This window comes from Canis lupus, chromosome 19 (assembly GCF_003254725.2).
Source record: "Canis lupus dingo isolate Sandy chromosome 19, ASM325472v2, whole genome shotgun sequence".
Lineage (NCBI taxonomy): Eukaryota > Metazoa > Chordata > Mammalia > Carnivora > Canidae > Canis > Canis lupus.
The window spans coordinates 39,079,544-39,101,240 of NC_064261.1; the positions used below are offsets into that span (position 1 = coordinate 39,079,544).

Below are 21,697 nucleotides of genomic sequence, written 5' to 3' on the forward strand. Positions count from 1 at the left end.
GGCCTAGTGCAGTTTATGAAACAGTTAAACTCCCAGATCCCCCAACTTGATACAATGTCCTCCTATACCCTATCAAAGATCTGAGTTTATCCTCCGGAGAGAGTGAAGGAAAGTGTATCACTAGGCACTTAGGAACAATTAATAATATAAAATACAGTTAATATTCAAAACATACTGAAAGAAAGTTGAAGGAAATTATGAATATTTAAAGAGAAAATAATTCAAGAGAAATTGTCATTAATATTCTCAGAGCAGAGGTATCATCCATGAAGAACACAATTCTAGTAAAAGGAAATACTCAGATAACAAAAAAACAGCTCTTGGAAATTAAAAAATAATACCAGAGATCAAAAGCTTAAGATGAATAGAATAGAATAGAAAGATGTAGTTGAGGAGAATTCTCACAAAGAAGGGCAAAAAGATAATGAGTTGAAAACAGGAAAAAAGAGAAAAGAACATTAGAGGATCAACCCAACACATTCAATATCTGAATAATGTGTAAAGAATGAAAAGAGAAGACAAGGAGGATAGAAATAATACTGCTATTAACAATTCTTTTAAAGTTCCCCAACTAAAGGAAATTTAGATTTCATTTTGAATTGGCCCAACCAGTGCCTAGCACATAATATGAAAATAACCTAAAAGACAATGCCTAAAACTAGAAAATAAAAAAGCTGCAAAACCAGTTATAGTTAATTGTCCAGAAAGATTTATTTCTTAAGAAAACCACAGTTTCCTAATGAAATTAATGTCACAGAAACTATGCTTTCTTTGCTATGTTGAATTCAAGTAACGTGCTTTAAGGATACTAATGAACAATTATTCCACAGAGAATTCAATTCAATTTAACATATATTTACTGACCTCCTCATTTGTGGTAAGCTCTTTTGAAAAAAAGACAAAAATGTCCTACCTTTAAAAGATCTCAAGCCTATGGAGGCTTAGTCCAAATTAAAGTATGTGAACACTTATTTATTTATTCAATTAGATGGACTGTCATATAAAATAGATAATCTTATTCTAGAGGACATTCTAGGATAATAGGGCCAACATGATCATAGGATCCATGGGAAAAAAGTATAGATGGAAAAATACTAGTTTCCCATGGTTAGAGTAAGCCAATTTTAAATCTTATTATAGAGTTACAATGATCAAAGCAATGTGGTATTTGTCTACAGATGGATATATGAATCAACAGAACAGAATACAGCTGAGAAATACACCCACACATACACGGTCAATTGATTTTCAACAGATGTACCAGGGTAATTTGATGGAGAAAGGACAGAATTCTCAACAAATGGTACTAGAGTAACTGGACATGGAAAACAGAACAAAACAAAACCTTCAACCTCTACCTCATACCATATACAAAAATACACAAAATATAAGTTGAAATATATTACGGAATTATATGTAAGAGATAAAATATAAATTTTTATAATTTATTATAATTATTTAAATATATTTATAAAAAATATAAATTTGTGGGGATGCCTAGGTGGCTCAATAAGCTAAGTAAGTGTTCAACTGTTGGTTTCAGCTCAGGTCATGATCTTGGAGTCATGAGATCAGGCCTGGAGTTGGGCTCCTTGCTCAGTGCAGGGTTTGCTTGAGATTCTCTCTCTCTCTCTCCCTCTGCCTCTCCCCCTGTTCACATTCTGTCTAAAATAAATAAATATAATCTTTTAAAAATGCGTAAATTTGTAGAAGAAAAAATATCTGTGATACTGAATTGGTCTTTTTCTTAGGTAAAACACAAAAAGCATAAACTATTGAAAAGCTGATAAACTGGGACTTCATCAAAATTAACATATGTTCTTCAAAAGACACTATTAAGGTAAGTCATAGGCTAGGAGAATATGTATGTACTAGCTAGCAAAAGACTTGTATCCAGAATATATAAATATCACCGACAATTCAATAAGAAGATAATATAATTATTAAAATGGACAAAAGACCTGAATAGATATTTCACCAAAAAGATGTACAGATGGCCAATAGGCACACAAAAATGTGCTCAGCATCATTAGTCATCTGAGAGCTGTAAATTAAAACAACAATAAGATGCCATTACACAACTAGTAGAATGACTAAAATTAAAAAGATTTAAAAGGCCAAATCTTGGCAAGGATGCAGAGTGACTGGAACCCTCATATATTTGCTGGTGCAAATAAAAAATATACACCCACTTTAAAAATCAGCACAGTAGTCTCTTATAAAGTTAAACATAAATTTGCCATATGTCATAGCAATGCCACCCACTCCTAAGTATTTACACAAGAGAAATAAAAATATGCCCACACAAAGACCCGCATGTGAACATTTATAGCAGCTATACTCATACCCGTGAAAAACTGTAAACAATTCAAAGCATCCATCAACAGGCAAATGGCTAAATAAATTTTGGTACACCCGTACAATGGAATACTACTCAGTAATAAAAAGGAATAATACATCCAACAAATGGATCAGTCTCAAAAGTTGTTAGTAAAAGAAGCCAGGCATAAAATGCTACATATTGTATGATCCTATTTATATGAAAGTTTAGAATAAACAAAATTATAGGGACACAAATCAGTTGTTGTAAACATTAGATTTATAAGAGGTGAGTATTCACAAAGGGTAACAAGGATGCTTCTTAGACTAATAGAAGACCTCTCTATCTTGATTTTGGCGGTGGTTACAGAATTGTATACATTTACCCGAACACACTGGACTGCACACTTTAACAGAGTGAATTTCACTATATGTATAAGTTACATTTCAATAAACTTGCCCTTAAAAAATTTTAATAAACCATCATGGTACTAGAAATAAACATGCTGACATGATTCAAACTACTGAGATTATGTATAAATCTTTGAAAAGACAATATTCAAGTCATTACAAAGATCAGAGGGCCTTCTTCCTCAAGGATTAAAAAAGTAACAAGAGAATATTAAAATAAGAAAAATGAAGCTAGCAAGAAATCAAAGATACAAAACAAATACATATAAGCATTTCTTAATTATACAATTGGGATCTTAATTGTCAAAGTAATTCCAAATAGACCATAATAAAAAATAAGAATTCAAATATTTCTAAAGGAATTATTTTTTTTTTAATTTTTATTTATTTATGATAGTCACAACACCCCCCCCCCCCCCCCCCACACACACACACAGAGAGGCAGAGACACAGGCAGAGGGAGAAGCAGGCTCCATGCACCGGGAGCCCAACATGGGATTCAATCCCGGGTCTCCAGGATCGCGCCCTGGGCCAAAGGCAGGCGCTAAACCGCTGCATCACCCAGGGTTCCCTCTAAAGGAATTTTTAAAATAAATAAGCATTCATTCAAATATATGAATATGGAGACTTTTTTTTTCAAACGCAGCCCTTTATTGGAGCAAAAAATAACCTGAGTGAATCACACCTTAAATCACTCTCGCGGGATCCCTGGGTGGCGCAGCGGTTTGGCGCCTGCCTTTGGCCCGGGGCGCGATCCTGGAGACCCGGGATGGAATCCCACGTCGGGCTCCTGGTGCATGGAGCCTGCTTCTCCCTCTGCCTGTGTCTCTGCCTCTCTGTCTCTCTCTGTGTGACTATCATGAATAAATAAATAAAATCTTTAAAAAAAAAAATCACTCTCGCTGGCAATGAAAGGAGTTAAAAGAATGAATCAAAACCATTATATTGAAGTACATTATATTGAAGCACTAGCATCTATTACATTACATGCTCAGTTCATTTACTATTTTTGTAGCTAATAACATCAGTTTTTTTTTGCCATAACTGATCATGTATATTACATGTTATGAAAATTGAGACTTTTAATGCTCTTAAAAGATTATCAAAATGGAAATGCTTTTTTAAATCTAAAATTTCAAGTTGAATAATCAGGAACCAAACTCCCTGCACAGTGGCCCACATGCAGAAAAGAGATCATAAACTCCCTGAGGACTGAGGGCTTCAAGCACCACATCAGGTACCCTCCCTTCCTGGCCTGGAAATCTGCACCAGGAAGAGGTACCTCCACAATATCTGGCTGTGAAAATCAGCAGGGCTTAACTCCAGGAGAGCCAGAAGGCTATTGGAAACTGACTCCACTTTTAAAGGACACTACACAATATTACTCATTCTGAGACACAGCAGAGAAGGAGTGACTTGAAAAGTACCTGTGCCACATATGAGAGAAAATTATTAATTATTTTTAGTAAGTATACCAGAGGGGCAGGGATCTGTAGGAACTTTCTCTAAAAATGGAAGGGCTAGTAAGTGCCATTTGTCTTCCCTCATTCAGCCTACCTAGTCCAATGCAGAAGAGTGACAGAACACCCTCTACCTACCCTGTTAACATCACTTGTCCCCATGCTGTACTTCCTTTATGAATCCACCTAGCTCATCAGCCTACCCTGGCTGGCACCCTCCAAAGAACTCTTGCCTCACCAAACCTGGCAGGCAGTATCAGTGGGCCCACCAAAGCCCCAAAATGACAATGTTCAAAGTGACTACCACCCCTCCACACCCACATGGCATCCCTGGCTAAGATCTGTGCAGCCCCCAATCAATACCTGCTGGGGGGATGTGGAGGAGGCATACACCCACCAACATATCAATAGCAGCTGCAGTAAGGCCTCTCAGCCAGCTGTATGAGGGCTAACCCCACCCAAAAGCCAGCCCACAGCAGCTACAGCAAGCCACTGTACCCAGCCCCACCCATCAGTGCAAGTGCAGCAGTCAGCAGCTCATACCATGGGACAACTCTGGAGTGCTTGGTTCTGGTGATCAAGGGGAATTGAGCTCCTGGGCCCCATGGGGCTCCCATAAGGCCACTAACTTCAAGATAAAGAGACACAGATGAGCTAAGACATATAAACACAAGAGTCAGCAAAAAAGAAGAGAGGAACATGTTGCAAATGAAGAATAAAATGAAACCGCAGTAAACAACTAAACAAAATGGAGATGAGCAATCTATCTGATAAAGAATTCAAAGTAATGATCATGAAGATGCTCACCAGACGTGAAAGAAGAGGGGTTGAATTCATAAAGGACTTCAACAAAGAGAGTGAAAATATCAAAAAAGATCCAATAAGAGCTGAAGAACTCAATAACTGAAAGAAGAATACACTAGGGGGACTCAACAGGAGATTAGATGATATAGAATAGATCAGCAATCTGGAGGATCGGTTAGTGGAGATTAGCCAAGCTGAACAACAAAAAGAAAAAGGTGTATGAAAAAATAATAAGGATAGGTTAAAGGACCACTGAAACAGTATCGAATATACTAGCATTCACATAACAGGCTCCCAGAAGAAGAGAGAGAAAGAGGCAGAAAACTTATTTGAAAAAAATAACAAATGAAAATTTCCCTAATCTGAAGAATGAAACATACAACCAGGTCGAGGAAGCATGGACAGCCCCAAACAAGATGAACTCAAAGCGATCACTGCCAAGACACGTAATAATTAAAATGTGAAAAAAATCAAAACAAAGAATCTTAAGAGCAGTAAGAGAAAAGCAACTAGTTATGGACAAAAGACTCCCTCCCTGCCAAAAAGCTATCTCCTGATTTTTCGCAGAAACTTTGTAAGCTACAAAAGAGTGGCATGATATATTCAAAAGGCTGAGGGGTAAAAACATGCAATCAATAATCTACCTAGTAAGGTTATCATTCAGAAGCAAAGGAGAGAGAGTCTTCCAAAGAAAAGTGAAAGGAGTTCATAATACTAATCCAGTCTTCTTAAAATAAATGTTAAAGGAACTTCTTTAAGCAGAAAAGAAAAATCACAACTAGGAGTACCTGAGTGGCTCAGTGGGCTAAGAATCCAATTCGTGATTTTGGCTCAGGTAGTGAGATTGAGCCCTGTGCTCAATCTGTGCTCACAAGGAGTCAGCTTGAGATTCTCTAACCCCCCTCCTTCTGCCCCACCCCTCCCTGCCCTGGAGCATGCACATGCCCCAGTGCACTCATGCACTCTCTCTCTAATATAAATAAATAAATCTTAAATAGAGAAAAAGTCACAACTAGAAGAAAATAACGAAATCATTTCAATGATAAAGGATACATATACTAAAGGTAATTGATCAATTATTTATAAAACTAGGATGAACATAAAAAGATAGCAGTAATTTCAATTATGACTATATAGTTGCTTTACCTACAATTAGTTAAGAGATACACAAAATAAAAAGATGTAAATTACAATATATATATATATATATATAGAGAGAGAGAGAGAGAGAGAGAGAGGGAGAAATAAAAATGTAGTACTTTTAGAATGTGTTCAAGCTGAGCATCTATGAACTTAAAATAGCTATGGACATATAAGGTATTATATGTGAACATCATAGTAATCACAAATCAAAAATCTACAGCAGATACACACAAAAAAAAAAGAAGAAAAAAAAAAAAAAGAAAAGAAAAAGGACTCCAAGCATAGCACTAAAGGAAGTCATCAAATCACAAAAGTAGAGTATAAGAAAAGAAAAAAGGAACAGTGAACTACAAAAAGAATCAGGAAGCAATTAACAAAATAGCAGTAAGTACATATCTATTAATAATTATTTAAAATGTAAATGGACTAAATGATTCAATAAAAAGATACACAGTGAAATAGGTAAGAAAATAAAAACAAGACTCATCTATATGCTCCTATAAGAGACTCACTTCAGACCTAAACACCCATAAAGACTGAAAGCAAAGAAAGGAAACAATATTCTATGCAAATGGCAAAAAAAAAAGAAACCTGAGGTTACAATAACATACATCAGACAAAATCAACTTTAAAACAAAGACTGTAATAAGGGACAAAGAAGGGAATTACACAATGATAAAGGGATTAACCCAATAAGAGGATATAACAATCATAAATATCTATGCTCCCAACATAAGAGCACCTAAATACATAATGTACATATTAATAGATATAAAGGGAGAAACTGACAATACAACAGTACTAGGAAACTTAAACCCCTTACATCAATGGATAGCTCATCCAGACAGAAAATAAAAAGGAAACAGTGGCTTTGAATATCACAGTAGACGAGATGAACTTAACAGATTTATACAGAACATCCTATCCAAAACAGAATAAACATTCTTTTCAAGTGAGAATGTAACATTCTCCAGGACAGATCACATGTCAGGCAATAAAACAATTCAACAATTCTCAATAAATTTACAAAGACGGAATCATATGAAGCACCTTTTCTGACCACAATGGTATGAAAGTAGAAATCAGTTACCAGAAGAAAACAAAACAAAACAAAACAAAAAGAGCCAGAAACACATAGAAACTAAAAAATATGCTACTAAACAGACAATGAGTCAAAGTCAACAAAGAAATTAAAGAGGAAATCAAAGTTTAACTGGAGAAAAATGAAAATGGAAACAAAATTTTCTGGAACTACTGGGATGTAGCAAAAGCAGTTCTCAGAGGGAAGTTTATAGTGATGCAGGCCTATAATGCTGCAGGTCAAGAAATAACTAAAACCTCAAATAAGCAATCTAATTTACACCTACAGGAAGTAAAAAAAAAAAAAAAATTCAAAGTCCAAAGTTATTAGAAGGAAAGAAATCCATCAAGATCAGAGTGAAAGGGGATCCCTGGGTGGCGCAGCAGTTTGGCGCCTGCCTTTGGCCCAGGGCGTGATCCTGGAGACCCGGGATCGAATCCCACATCGGGCTCCCGGTGCATGGAGCCTGCTTCTCCCTCTGCCTGTGTCTCTGCCTCTCTCTCTCTCACTGTGTGCCTATCATAAATAAAAAAAAAAAAAAAAAAAATTTAAGATCAGAGTGAAAATAAATGAAATAGAGACCAAAAAAAAAAAAAAAAAAAAGAATACAAGAGTTCGTTCTTTGAAAAGATTAAATTGATAAACTTTTAGTCAGATTAGTCTGGCTACAAAAAAGAAAAAGAAACAGAGTTAGAGAAAAGGAGGACTGAAAATAAAATTATAAGATTTCTACAAAAAAATTATATGGACAAGCTAAAAGAAATGCATAAATTCCTAGAAACATACAACTTCCAAAACCAAATCAGGAAGAATCAGAAAATCTGAACATACCAATTACTAGTAATGAAATTATATTAATTATCAAAAAATTCCCAAGAAGCAAAAGTCCAGGATCAGATAGACGGCTTCCAGGACCAGGTGGAATTCTACCACATATTTACAAAAGAGTTAATACCTATGTCTGTCAAGCTACTCCAAAAAAATAGAAAAGGAAAAAAACTCTTCCAAATTCATTCTACAAGGCCAGCATTGCTGTGTTGCAAAAACCAGAAAACAAATTACCAAAAAAAAAAGAAGAAAGAAAAGAAATTTATAAGACAATATCCCTAATGATCATTGTCCACAATGATCATTCCACAACAAAATATTATTAAACTGAATTCAATAATACATTAAAGGAATATGCATCACAATCAAGTGGTATATATTCAGAGGTGCAGAACAGTTCAATACCCATAAATCAACCAACAAGATAAACCATATTAATAAAATAAAGCTGAAAATCATATGATCATCTCATGCAGATGGAGAAAAAGCATTTAACAAAATTCAACACTGAGTCATGGTAGAAACTCAAAAAAATGGGTATAGAGGAACATACTACAACATAAAGGCCATATATGACAGGCCCACAGCAAACATACTCTGGTGAAAAGCTGAAAGCTTTTTTTCTAAGATTAGGAAGGAAACAAAAATGCCCACTCTTGACACGTTCGTTCAATATATAAATGAATAAATGAATGAATGAATGAATGAATAAATAAATTAAGTAAGTAAAAAGCTTTTCCTCTAAGATTGAGAATACAAGATGTTGATTCTCACCACTTTTATGCAACAGAATACTGGAAGTCCTAGACAAAGAAATCACAGAAGAAAAGGAAATAAAAGACATCCAAACTGATAAAAAAAAAAAAAAGTAAAATTGTCATTCTCTGCAGGTGACATGATACCACATATAAGAAACCCTAAATATCCACCAAAAATCTATAGAATTGATAAATAAATTCAGTAAAGTTCCAGGATACAAAATTAATATATAGAAATATGTTGCATTTCTGTATACTGATAACAAACTAGCAGAAAGAAGTTAAAACAATCCAAATTACAATTGTACAAAAAAAAAAAAAAAAAAAACACCTAAAAATGAATTTAACCATGAAGGTGAAAGACTTATATTCTGAATATTGTACAACACTGATAAAAGAAATTGAAGGTAACATATAAATGAAAATGGACACCATGCCTATGGATTAGAAGAATTAATATTGTTAAAATGTCCATACTACCCAAGCAATCTATAGACTTAATGCAATCTCTATCAAAATACCAACACCATTTTTCACAGAACTACAACAAATAATCCTAACATTTGTATGGACCCACAGAAGACCCCAAATGGCCAAAGCACTCTTGAGAAAGAACAAAGCTAGAGGTATCACAATTCCTGATTTCAAACCATACTACAAAGTTCTAATAATCAAAACAGTATGGTAGTGGCACAAAAACAGAAACATAGATCAATGCAACATACTAGAGAGTCCAGAAACAAACTCAAACTTATTCGGTCAATTAATGGACAACAGGAGAGTCAATATACAATGAGAGGAGTGGGCGGTGCCTAGGTGGCTTAGTTGGTTAAGCTTCTGACTCTTGATTTCAGCTTGGGTCATGATCTTAGGTTCATGAGACTGAGCCCCAGGTTGGCTCCATGCTCAGTGGGAACCTGCTTCTCTCCCTCTGTCCCTCCCCTAGCTCACACACGTGTTCAGTATCTCTCTCTAAAAAACCCAATTAATCTTTAAAAAAACCATAGGTGGGAGTGCTTGGGTGGTTCAGTTGGTTAAGCATCTGCCTTAGGCTCAGGTCATAGTCCCGGAGTCCTGGGATCAGCCCCACACTGGGCTCTCTGCTCAGCGAGGAGTCTGTTTCTCCTTCTCCCTCTGCAGTTCCTCCTGCTTGTGTTCTCGTTCATGCTCTCTCATCTACTCTCTCTCAAATAAATAAATAAAATCTTTAAAAAAATGGGGACAAAGAAAGACTAATCAATAAATGATATTGGGAAAAGTGGAGAGCTGTACTTAAAAAAAAATTAAAATTGGGTCACTTCCTTAAACTAAAACTGGATTTAAAACCTAAATGTAAGACCTGAAACCATAAAACTCTCAAAAGAAAATATAGGCAGTAAAATCTTAGGAGTTTTAGCAGTATTTTTTTGGATCTGCATCCTCAGGTAAGGGCAAAAAAAAGGCAAAAATGAACAAGTGGGACTACTTAAAACTAAAACTTCTGCACAACAAAGGAAATCAACAAAATGAAAACCTACAGAATGGGAGAAAATGTTTGCAAATCATATGATACAAAGTTTCATGAAAATTTTACTTATGTATTTATTTAGAGAGAGCACAGAAGCAAGGGGAGGGGCAGAGGGAGAGAGAGATCTCAAGCAGACTCTGTGCTGAGCATGAAGCCAGGCATGGGGCTCAATACCACAACTCTGAGATTATTATCTAAGCCAAAACCAAGAGATAGATAGATACCAAACCAAATGAGCCACCCAGGCACCCCCAAAATATATTTTAAAAAGCCACATACAGGGGATCCCTGGGTGGCTCAGCGGTTTGGCGCCTGCCTTTGGCCCAGGGCGCAATCCTGGAGTCCCAGGATTGAGTCCCGCGTCGGGCTCCCGGCATGGAGCCTGCTTCTCCTTCTGCCTGTGTCTCTGCCTCACTCTCTCTCTCTCTCTCTATGTTTATCATGAATAAACTTTAAAAAAATAGAAAATAAAAAAAAATAAAAAGCCACATACAACTCTAACACCAAAAATAAAACAATCCAATTAAGAAGTGGGCATTTTTCCAAATGAACAGATATTTATCCAAAGAAGACCTACAGATGGCTAACAGACATAAAGGTGCCTAGTATCACTCATCATCAGAGAAATAAAAATCAAAACTGAAACAAAATGTCAACTCACATCAGTTGGAATGGGTAGTATCAATAAGACAAGAAATAATAAGCATTGGCAAAGATGTGGAGAAAAGGGAACCCTTGTGCACTGCTGGGAAGTATGTAAATTAGTTCAGCCACTAGGGAAAACTATATGGAGGTTAGTCAAAAAATTAAAAGTAAAAATACCATATGAATCAATAAAGCCACTACAGGGTATTTACCTAAAAAAAACCTCACTAATTTATAAACATACATGTACCCCTATATTTATGACAACATTATGTACCATAGTCAAGATATGGAAGCAATTTAGGTATCCATCAATAGATGAATGTGTATAAAGAAGATGTGGTACAGTGGAATATTATTCAGCCATAAAAAAGAATGAGATTTTGCCATTCAAAACAAAATGGATAGACCTAGAGAATATTATGCTAAATGAAATAACTCAATACATAAGGAATAAAAAGTACAACATAAGGAATATAGTCAATAACATTATAATAAGGTTTTGGAATGACAGATGATAGCCACACCTACCATGGTGAACATAGTGTATAGAACTGATGAATCACTACACTGTAAAACTAAAACTACTGTAACACTGTATGTCAATTATACTTCAAGGAAAAATTTAAAATAAGTAATAAAGATATAAGTATCATTCTATGGTATAATCAGTAAAAAACAAAAAAAGAATGAAATCCTGCCACTTGCAATGGCATGGGTGAACCCAGAAGATACCATGCTAAGTGAAAGAAGTCAAACAGAAGAATACAAACAGCATATAATGTGGAATTTTTTTAAATTTTTATTTATTTATGAGAGACAGAGAGACAGAGAGAGAGAGAGAGGCAGAAACATAGGCAGAGGGAGAAGTAGGCTCCATTCAGGGAGCCTGATGTGGGACTCAATCTAGGCACTCTGGGATCACACCTGGAGCCAAAGGCAGATGCTCAACTGCTGAGCCACCCAGGCATCCCTATGTGGAATATTTTTTTAAAAAATGAAACGAAGAAAAAAATAAAACAGAAACCAGAATCATAAAGGGAACAAATTGGAGGTTGCCAAAGGGGTGCAGTTGGGAGAATGTGCAAATTAAGTAAAGGAGATTAAGAGGTACAAACTTGTAGTTATACAAAAAATAAATCATGGAGGGGTAAAGGATAGCATAGGGAATATAGTCAATAATATTGTAATAATTTTGTATGTTGACAGACGGTAACTACATTTAGCATAATGAGTATTTTGTAATGTACATAAACATAGCTTAGTCGGCCTTTGGCTCAGGTCATGATGGAGACCTGGGTTAGCAGGAAGCCTGCTTCTCCCTCTCCCTCTGCCCCCTTCCTGCTCATGCTCTCTCTCTCTTTCTCAAAGAAATAAATAAAATCTTTTTTAAAAAGCGGGGGACAGGGGGTGGTGGAGGCTGGGTGGCTCAGTTGGTTAAGTTTTCTGCCTTTGGCTCAAGTCATGATCCTAGAGCCCAGAGATGGAGCCCTACATTGGGCTCCATGCTCAGTGGGGAACCTGCTTTTCCCTCTCTCTTTGACCCTCCTCCAGCCTGTGCTCTCTCTCTCTCACTGGTTCATTCTGTCTCTCAAATAAATAAATAAAATCTTAAAAAAATATATATGTAAATACTATATTGTATGCCTGAAACTAATATTGCATGACAACTATACTTCAATTAAAAATAATTTTTAATAAAAAGTTTAAAAATTAAAATAAAATTTCAAGTCACAATAAGCAATCAAGATAAAACCTAAACCAATAAACTACAGTAGAAGGAGATTGTATAAGAAAAATTTTCTGAAACTCTTAAGATAGCATGGATCTAAAGTTTGGCAAAGTCTGTAGTTTTAAGAGGTAATGGTACCTGACAAACAGGACTAACAACATTTATGAATTCCAGGTATTTTCATAGGTGGTAAAATTGGGCACTGAGATACAATTTAAACTTTAAATCAACTATTCCTCCATCCCTTCTCCTCTTCCAGGCTTCAGTTAACCCAAAGAGGAACATCTGAAAAGTAGCAAAGTCTTCTTACCTGAAATATTTAAACTAAGAGCTGCTAGGAGCAAATGAAGAAGTTGGGAATGGGGAATTGAAGGGCTATGCCATCAATAAGAAGCCAAGCTCCTGTCTCAGAGGCTAGCAAGAATGTTCTGTGCCATTGTCTCAACGGACGAAGGAAATGTTCTCTGACCCCAAATAGTCATAGTTATTTGGCATTAGGAGTTTGTGTCTCTGGAAAATTAAGGCCAAGCTACATTGAAATGCTTATTTCTCTCCTCTCCAAAGAATAAATATTGGGTAAAACATCAGACTTTGCATATTCTGCAGCTGGAGAGAGCTTATCAAGTGCCAGGTTTAGTGGTCTAACCTGTGTACCATGAGCTGGGACACTAGTGGGTCTAGGTAAACTGAGGGAAATAACAGGGTACTCTATGTGGAAAAGGAGGAATGAAAACTCTGAGGTAGAAGACCTTGACATAAATCAGAGTTTTATGAACAGTTGATCTGAGCTGTAAGGCAAACTGTCTCCCTTTAAATATTCACTTAGCCCTATCTTCTGAGATGTGCCCTGGCACCATTTTTGATAATGCTTTACTATCACCAATCCTATTTTAACATTTTATATCAAGTGTACTTCAGAGACCAAACTATGTATTTGTTCAAAAGGTAAAATATGAATTAGTCCAAGCCTCACTACCCATAAAGAAGCTGAACAATAGACATGTATGCTGCATATGCATTCTTAAAACCACAGACAGGTCTAGCACCACCTGCCTGACTCAGTGGAGCATGCAACTCTTGATCCTGGGGTGGGAGTTTGAGTGCTACATTGAGTTTAGGAGATTACTTAAAAAAAAAAAAAAAAAAAAAAAAAACCCTTAAAAGAAAAGCCACACACAAGTCTTTTGTGAAAGAAAAGCTAATTTCATGCTTATTTTCTTAATCATTTAATATTTCATTGCAATTTCCTTGGCAATAGCTCCTAAACTTAAATTTTATGAAAATCTACTGAGAGAAAAGCTATACAGAAGAATGTTCACAGCAGTACTCTTCATATAAACTAAAACGGAAACATAAATGTCTATTAGCAGTACAACGGATAAATAAATTGTGGCATATCCTTAAAACAGAATTCTATAAGGCAATGAGAAGGAACAATTATCTAATACAACAAAATGCATTTCATAAACATAATGTTCAATGAAGGAAGACAAAGACAAATGAGTATATAATACACTATTTCACTTACATAATGTTCAGAAACAAAAATCATTTTGAGGCATCTGGATGTCTCAGTCCATTAAAAAAAAAACATGGAATTACATGGAATTACTATGCCTTGGGCTAAGGTCATGACCGCAGGGTTCTGGGATTGAGCCCCAAATTCAGCTCCCTGCTCAGAGGGGAGTCTGCTCCTCCTTCACCCCTTGCCCCTCCCCCACTTGTGCTCTCTCTTTCTCTCTCAAATAAAATCTTTTTTAAAAAATCAATTCAAAACTTCCTAAAAACTATTTTAGAATTATTTTTAGGGCAGCCCCGGTGGCACAGCGGTTTAGCGCTGCCTGCAGCCCAGGGCATGATCCTGGAGACCCTGGATTGTGTCCCACGTCAGGCTCTCTGTATGATGCCTGCTTCTCCCTCTGCCTGTGTCTCTGCCTCTCTCTCTGTCTCTATGAATAAATAAATAAAAATCTTAAAAAAAAAAGAATTATTTTTATTTTTATTTTTTTAAGATTTTATTTACTTATTTGACAGAGAGAGAGAGAACAAGCAAGCAGAGGCAGAAACAGGTTCCCACCAAGCAGGGAGCCTGATGTGGGGCTTGATCCCAGGACTCTGGGATTATGCCCTGAGTTGAAGGCAGATGCTCAAGCAAATGAGCCACCCAAGGATCCCCTAGAATTATTTTTAATTCAAAATTTAATACAAAATCTTAATTTATTGATTTTATCTGAGTCATATAAAGAACATTGTATTATTGTAAAATATAAGGGAGGGATGCCTGGGTGGCTCAGCAGTTGAAAGTCTGTCTTCAGCTCAGGGTTCTGGGATCGGGCCCCACATTGGGCTCCCTGCATGAAGCCTGCTTTTCCCTCTGCCTCTGCCTCTCTCTGTGTCTCTCGTGAATAAATAAATAAAATCTTTTTAAAAAATAAAATAAAAGGGAAAAATACTTTTACAATCATTAATTTCTTAATGTAGCTCATGAATATAGTTTTTATTAAAAAAAAAAAACACAGTACAAAGGAGCTTATACGGAAGAGCAATTGTTCCCACATTTATCTGTCTTCACCCCAGTCCTAACTCCACTTGTGAAAGGCAACCTTTATAATTTTAACATGATTATTTTGCAGTTTCATTATTCATCAAATTCAGATATTATTTACTGACTTCTGTGAAACCAGAAAATTAAACTTGGAATCCTTAATTCTAGCCTGACTAGAAAAGTTAGAAGCACTAGGTTCCATTTGACAATTTCAATGAATAACTTTTAAAAAGAGGAGACTGATTATTTTGCAAACTCCTCAGGGGATTCCAGTGCATGGCCAAGGTTATGCAATGCTGAGGCAATTAGAGAAGAAAAAGTCTGGAATATATTTACATTCCTATTAGTATAAAATTTAAAACACAACCAGAATTATTTTGTCCCCCACATTCAAAAAAGTTGAGTTCCTGTCTATGTTGTTTGCTAAGAAAGATAAATGACTTCAATAATCTAAAGAGTATTAATATGTAATCTTGTGTCTAAAACATGTGTGAGAGGAAATTACATTTGTAAAACTGTCTTTTACACAAAATTATATCTATTCTCACTAAAAAATTTAAACTATGTTTGCCATAAGAAGTTGATTTTAACATCCAGATAATTTGTTCATAATAACCTCACTTATCCTAGATCTAATTAACTCAATCTATATATAAAAAAAAAAAGTACAGATTTTCATAAAATTAGGAACATGACTAAAGGGGCATTTCCTTTTTGAAAGTAAAATAAAATGCCTAATGTATAAACTTTGAAACAAAATGTAGAATCTTGACTGGTCACCATGTCCCACTATAAAAGAAGATGTGGCTTCCCGCTAAGGAAAATTTGGCTCACTTCTAACATCCTTCTACCTCAGCAACTCATTTTTTATCGATGATAACAATTATTAAAATGATTCTACTATTATTCACCTTTGAAACTTTCAAACATATCATTCAGATTATTGTTCTAGTTCATGAATTTAGACCACTGGTTCCCAAATTTGACTATACAGTGGAATCAACTGGAAAATGTAAAACAAAAAACAAGTAAACTGACACCCAGATTCTACCCTCAACGATTTTAATTAAGATGCAGTTTGATGTAGTTAGGGCATCAAGATTTTGAAAGCTCCAAGGTGATTTTAAAATTCAGCAAAGTTTGAGAAGTGCCATACAGAATAAACATTTTAGTAGTAGCAATCATGCCTGTCATTCCCAACTTCTGTCACATCTACGTAAAAAAAAAAAAAAAAAAAAAAGATATATTTATTGGATTATTTATTTATTGGAGGGAGGGGGTAGGTAAGGGGCAGAGGGAGAGAATCTCAAGCAGAGTCCCTGCTGAGAATGAAGCCTGACCTGGGCCTTGATTCCATGACCCATGAGATCATGACCTGAAGTGAAATTAACAGTCAGATACTTAAACCAACTGAGCTATCCAGGCACCATCCAGACACCCCTATCACATCTACTTCTAAAAAATACTTTTTAGATTGATAAAATTTAGGTTATTTTCTATAACCATAACTGAGGCTTATATATATTTTAGATATAAAACTAAATTTTTAAAAAATGTATAAATATATCAAACTAATAAATATATATAGAAACTAATAAATATATAAACTAATAAATACATAACATATAAAACTAATTTTTTAAAAAATTAAAAATTAAAATAAATACACATTATACACAACATAAGAGTTTATATGAGTATCATGCAGAACAGAACCAAGAAGTATACTCAGGCTATATTTCCTTCTCTACTATGCTACCTCAAGGTCAAGAGTCTTTTTTTTTATACTCCCTTAATTCATCAAAGTCCTATTACTTTGAATCGACCTAATATCTAGAAACTAATTTATTTACCTATTTTATAACTCCTAAACTTTGTTCTCTTTACTGATAAGAAAAATGTATATTTAATCACAGTCCCAATATTATCCTATTAATTCTAATTTATCAACTTTTATTCCAATCTTCTTGGATACAACAATGGTATCATTGTTTCTATTGCCTGCTTCATCTGGAGTTTGTACGCATTGGACTTTTGGATAAGTTTTGCTAGTTGTTGTATCCTCTTCTTGGTTTCTGTGCTTGTTTTAACAAACAAAATCCTCAACTATCTGATGGATAAATGTCGTTTATCTCTTCCTTTATCTTCATATTTTCATGTGTGAAAATGAATTTACTTTGACCTCACATTTTTGACAGTTTACATAGGTATAGAATTCTAAATTAAAAAAAAAAAAAGAATTCTAAATTAAAATTCATTTTCTCTCAAACCTTTGATGAAACTGTCCCACTGTCTTGTAGTATCCATCTTCTACTGCCTTATAGCATCCATCTTTCCTAATTTGTAGACTTGTTTCTTTTCTCCAGGAGCTGTTTGGCACTTACTTTCTTTATAAACTTGGTATTTTGAAATTTCACAAGAATGTGTTTCTTTCATTTCACTTGGTACTTAGGGAGACTACTTAATCTGAAAATTGATGCTTTTTCTCATCTTTCACTATAAATATTTATTGCAAACATAAGTGCCAGTCACTGTTCTAGGTGTTAGGGTAGTAGTATATAACAAAAAGAACAAAAATTCTCTCTCATGGGGTTAAAATATTAGTGAAGGAAACAAAGTTAAACAAATGTACATGAGAAGTTGGTAAATGCTATGCTTAAAAAAAAAATGCAGGAAAATGGAATTGAAATATTTGGGAAGACACAGAAATTTGGATGTGGTGGCCAAGGAATGTCTTACACCAAAAGTGAATTCTGGATAAAGATCTGAAGCAAGTAAGGAAGTCAAAGCATGAGGATAAATGTAGCTGGGGCCTTCCAGAGGCATTCCAGGCAAGGGGAATAAGTGAAAGGTTCTGAAACAGATACATGTCTAGAGTTCTAGAGGAGAAAACGGAGTTGAGTGAGGAAAAGTAGGAAGTTATGAAGTAAGGAAAGTAATGGGGACAAGATTCTCTAGGATTTGGTGAGTCTTGTAAGGACTTTGACTTTTACTCAGCATGCAGTGAGAAACCATCCACTGGGAGAATCTGAGCACAGGAATAACAAGATCCCACCAATGGTAAACAAGATCATCCTGACTGCTTTACTGAGAACACACTGAAGGAGAAAAGTACAGTAAGAATAAAACAGTTGGAAGCCCATTAATCTCAGGTAGAGAAGATAGTGACTTAAAGGTGGTGGTAATAGTAAGGATACTGAAAAGAGGACAGAATTACATGTGTACTTAAAAGGTGAAATTGACAGGATATTCTGATGTGATGGACTTATGGTTATGAAAAAAAAAAAGAGTCAAGAACCAATCAAAAGTTCTTGGGCTAAAAAAGTAGAAGAATGAAGACATCAATAACTGAGATGAAGTAGGCTGAGAAAGAATCCATTTTCTGACAGCACATATCAGGAATTTGGTTTTAGCCTTATTAAATCTGATATCTATCAAACATGTAAGTAGAGTCAAATAGGCAGATGCAAAGATCTGGAGAGTAGAGTAAAAATCCAGTCTACATTTGCAAAACTGGGATGCATCAGCGTACATATAATATTTTAAATGTTGAGACTTGATGAAATCTTCTTGGGAAGACATAAAAGTTAAAGAGACAAGCCAAGGACTATGCTCTAGGACCTTCTAGCATTTATAAGAAAGGAACCATGAATAAAACCTACAGAAAACACCAAGAACTGACATCCAGTAATAAATGGTAGGATGGAGAGAGCTCAGGGATTTCTCATCTTTCACTACAGAAAAAAATCAATTTTTAAACCATACAGAATTGTAAAAACAACCATTTTAGGGCATTTGATTGAGGCAGAAGACAAACAGCATTTATTTTTAAAGTCATATTAAAGCTTCAGGAGAAATTCGTGGACTTTTGCCAGTGGGCTGCTCTCATCTACACCACCTGCCACTCCTTCAGTTCACCTGACAAAAACCATAGTATGTTTTTAATTTTTTAATGTGGTAAAATACAGGTAACATAAAATTTATAACTGTAAATGTACCACTTTAAGTTTATAGCTCAGTAGGGTGGGTATTTTCTTACTGTAGTGCAACCAACCTCTAGAACTCTTCATCCCGCAAAACTGAAACTTTAGACCCATTAAACAGAAATTCTCCATTACCCTTTCCTCTAATAGCCCCTGGCAACCATCATTTTGTTTTGTGTTGCTATGAATCTGACTACTCTAAGAATAGTAGTTTTACCATCATAGAGCGGGCCCTAAAAGCCAGCAGCATTGCAGCCATGGGACTAGACTCAATTAGATGCGGAAGACAAAAAAATTAGGGCTTTCCCTCTAAAAGTAACGGTCTTACATAAATTTTAAAGTGTGAAGAGTAATAGAGGGAAATATAACATACCAGGATAATAGTTTAAAAGTTATCATTGGGTAAGAAATATACTGGAATTAACATTAGATGTCAACCTTGGTAATACTTATGTAAGAACATGTTGGTATTCTGCCATAAAAGTGTATTAATCCAGCAATAAAAAATTTAAGTTAAAAAATGGTAGGCTTAGATAAAAACGAACAGAAAAAATCTCTAGCCCTACTCATCCAAAATTGTGGTCCCAAGATGAAAAAAGCAGTGGAAAGATCAGAAATAATGCGGAATCCTAAAAACGAGACAGTCATTAAAGGGCTGAGATAAGTTCTCCAGATACTCTCTTCTGACTGGGAAACTAAAGACATGCACAGAAGAGACTTGAAAGAGCCCACTGAGAAGTGAAAACTAAGGAAATCTTGAGAAATTACTATAATTTTGAATGAGTACCTCAGGCCACGTACAAACAGGTAGAAGGTAAAAGCCTTAAGGGATCAAGGTGTTTAAGCAAAATATCTACCCTAATCACAAGCTGACAATACTACACAAAAGACAATACCTAGTAAGCAAGACAAAAAAAAAAAAAAAGAATATAAAAACCAAGCAGAGACATTAACAGCAGCTCACTATGGGAAGCAAAGAATATAAAACAAAATCCAGATCTGTTATAATATATTGCCTAAAATGTACAGTTTTCAACCAGAAATTACTAGACATACAAATAAATAGGAAGAAAAAAAAAACGTTCATAAAATATGAGTGAGCCTGGATGCCAAATCTGGCAGACTAAGAAGCTGATGTAGCTGGAATAAATATGTTCAAAGAACTGGAGGAAAATATGAGTATTATTCAATTAGGAAATATTCATAAAAATATAGAAATGTACACAATAGTGAAATTAAAGTTCTAGAGCTGAAAAGTACCATAACTAAAGTAAAAAAAAAAAAAATCCTTGAGGAGGTTGTGGTAGGCATAATTCTAAGATGGTCCCACAAGAATTACTCCCTCTCATGTATACACCCTCCACAAACACAGAGGAGTAAACAAGGGGTTCATAAATAATAGTAGTAGAAAGGAATTAATGGCAATAATCACAAAAGATGGAGCTTGCACTTCAAAAAAGGACTAATGATTTATAGATATCAACTGAAAACTAGAATGCTAACCTGCTGGCCACAAGTACTGTATATAGGGACAAAAAAGCTCCAGTTGGAGAAGATGGTGGCAGAATAGGAGGACCCTAGGCTCACCTAATCCCACAAATACAAATAGATAACTATCAGATCATCCTTAATACCACAGAAATCAATCTGAACATTTGAGGAACAAACTCTACAACTAAAGGTAGAGAAGAGGTCACACTGAAAAAGGTACAAAGTGTGGAGATGTAGTTTGAGAGAGAAACAAATCATGATTACTAAGATAGTGAGAGAGTCATGGTCACAGAGAGGGGTGAAAGACATACTAGCATACAGGGAAGCACAGAGGGAATATGAATCCCCATAGCAATTCATTTGGAAAGCAAGAAAGGCAACCAGTGCTTAAGGCATGGAGTTTTAAAAGTCAGTGAGCTTGGCTCAGATAAAGCCTGAAAAGGCAACAAGACTACTCTTGAAGAGAAGGCAGGGCAAACAGCCTGTAGACATACAATGTAGAAACAGCAATCTGAAGAGCACCTGGGGCACACAGTAGGGAGGTTATTTCCTCATCTCAGAGTGTGCCCCAGAGAAGCAGCATTCACAAAGAGACCCCTCTAGCAATAAAGGTCCTGACAGGTACCATCTCCCTCCCCCAACCCTCAATATAAGCACAATCTTCCACCTGCAGGAGCCAGTGAAATGCCTACATTCACTACCTAATATGCTTATGCTAAGCCTACCATCCTCCCAAGGCAGTGGAAATGCCCTTACCAGTCATGCTTGCTTCAGTCACAGAGTGGCAAGCTCTCCCACAGACCAGCCCAAAACCCTGCCAACACTGCATCTTACTTCCCAGAAGTTTTGCAGGACCTCAGTTCTTGTGGCAGTGGTGACAGGTCTCATTTCACAAGCAGACCAGAGCACATCTAGTTAAAACTCAGAATATTCAGGCTAGGGACCAAACACTGCTGACAACAGGCAAAGAGAACATCTGTAGATGACTGG

The 21,697-nt window shown here is 35.6% G+C and overlaps 1 protein-coding gene and 1 long non-coding RNA gene across 6 annotated transcripts in view; one reads left to right on the forward strand and one right to left on the reverse strand.

The window, feature by feature from the left end:
* ZRANB3 (zinc finger RANBP2-type containing 3) overlaps nucleotides 1-21,697 on the reverse strand; it is a 297,959-nt gene that overhangs the window by 199,507 nt on the left and 76,755 nt on the right. The window lies entirely within an intron of this gene.
* LOC118351513 (uncharacterized) overlaps nucleotides 1,601-21,697 on the forward strand; it is a 28,403-nt gene continuing 8,306 nt past the window's right edge. The window contains exon 1 of the long non-coding RNA XR_004807049.2: nucleotides 1,601-1,840. This is a non-coding gene — a long non-coding RNA (uncharacterized LOC118351513). The remainder of the gene's footprint in view (nucleotides 1,841-21,697) is intronic.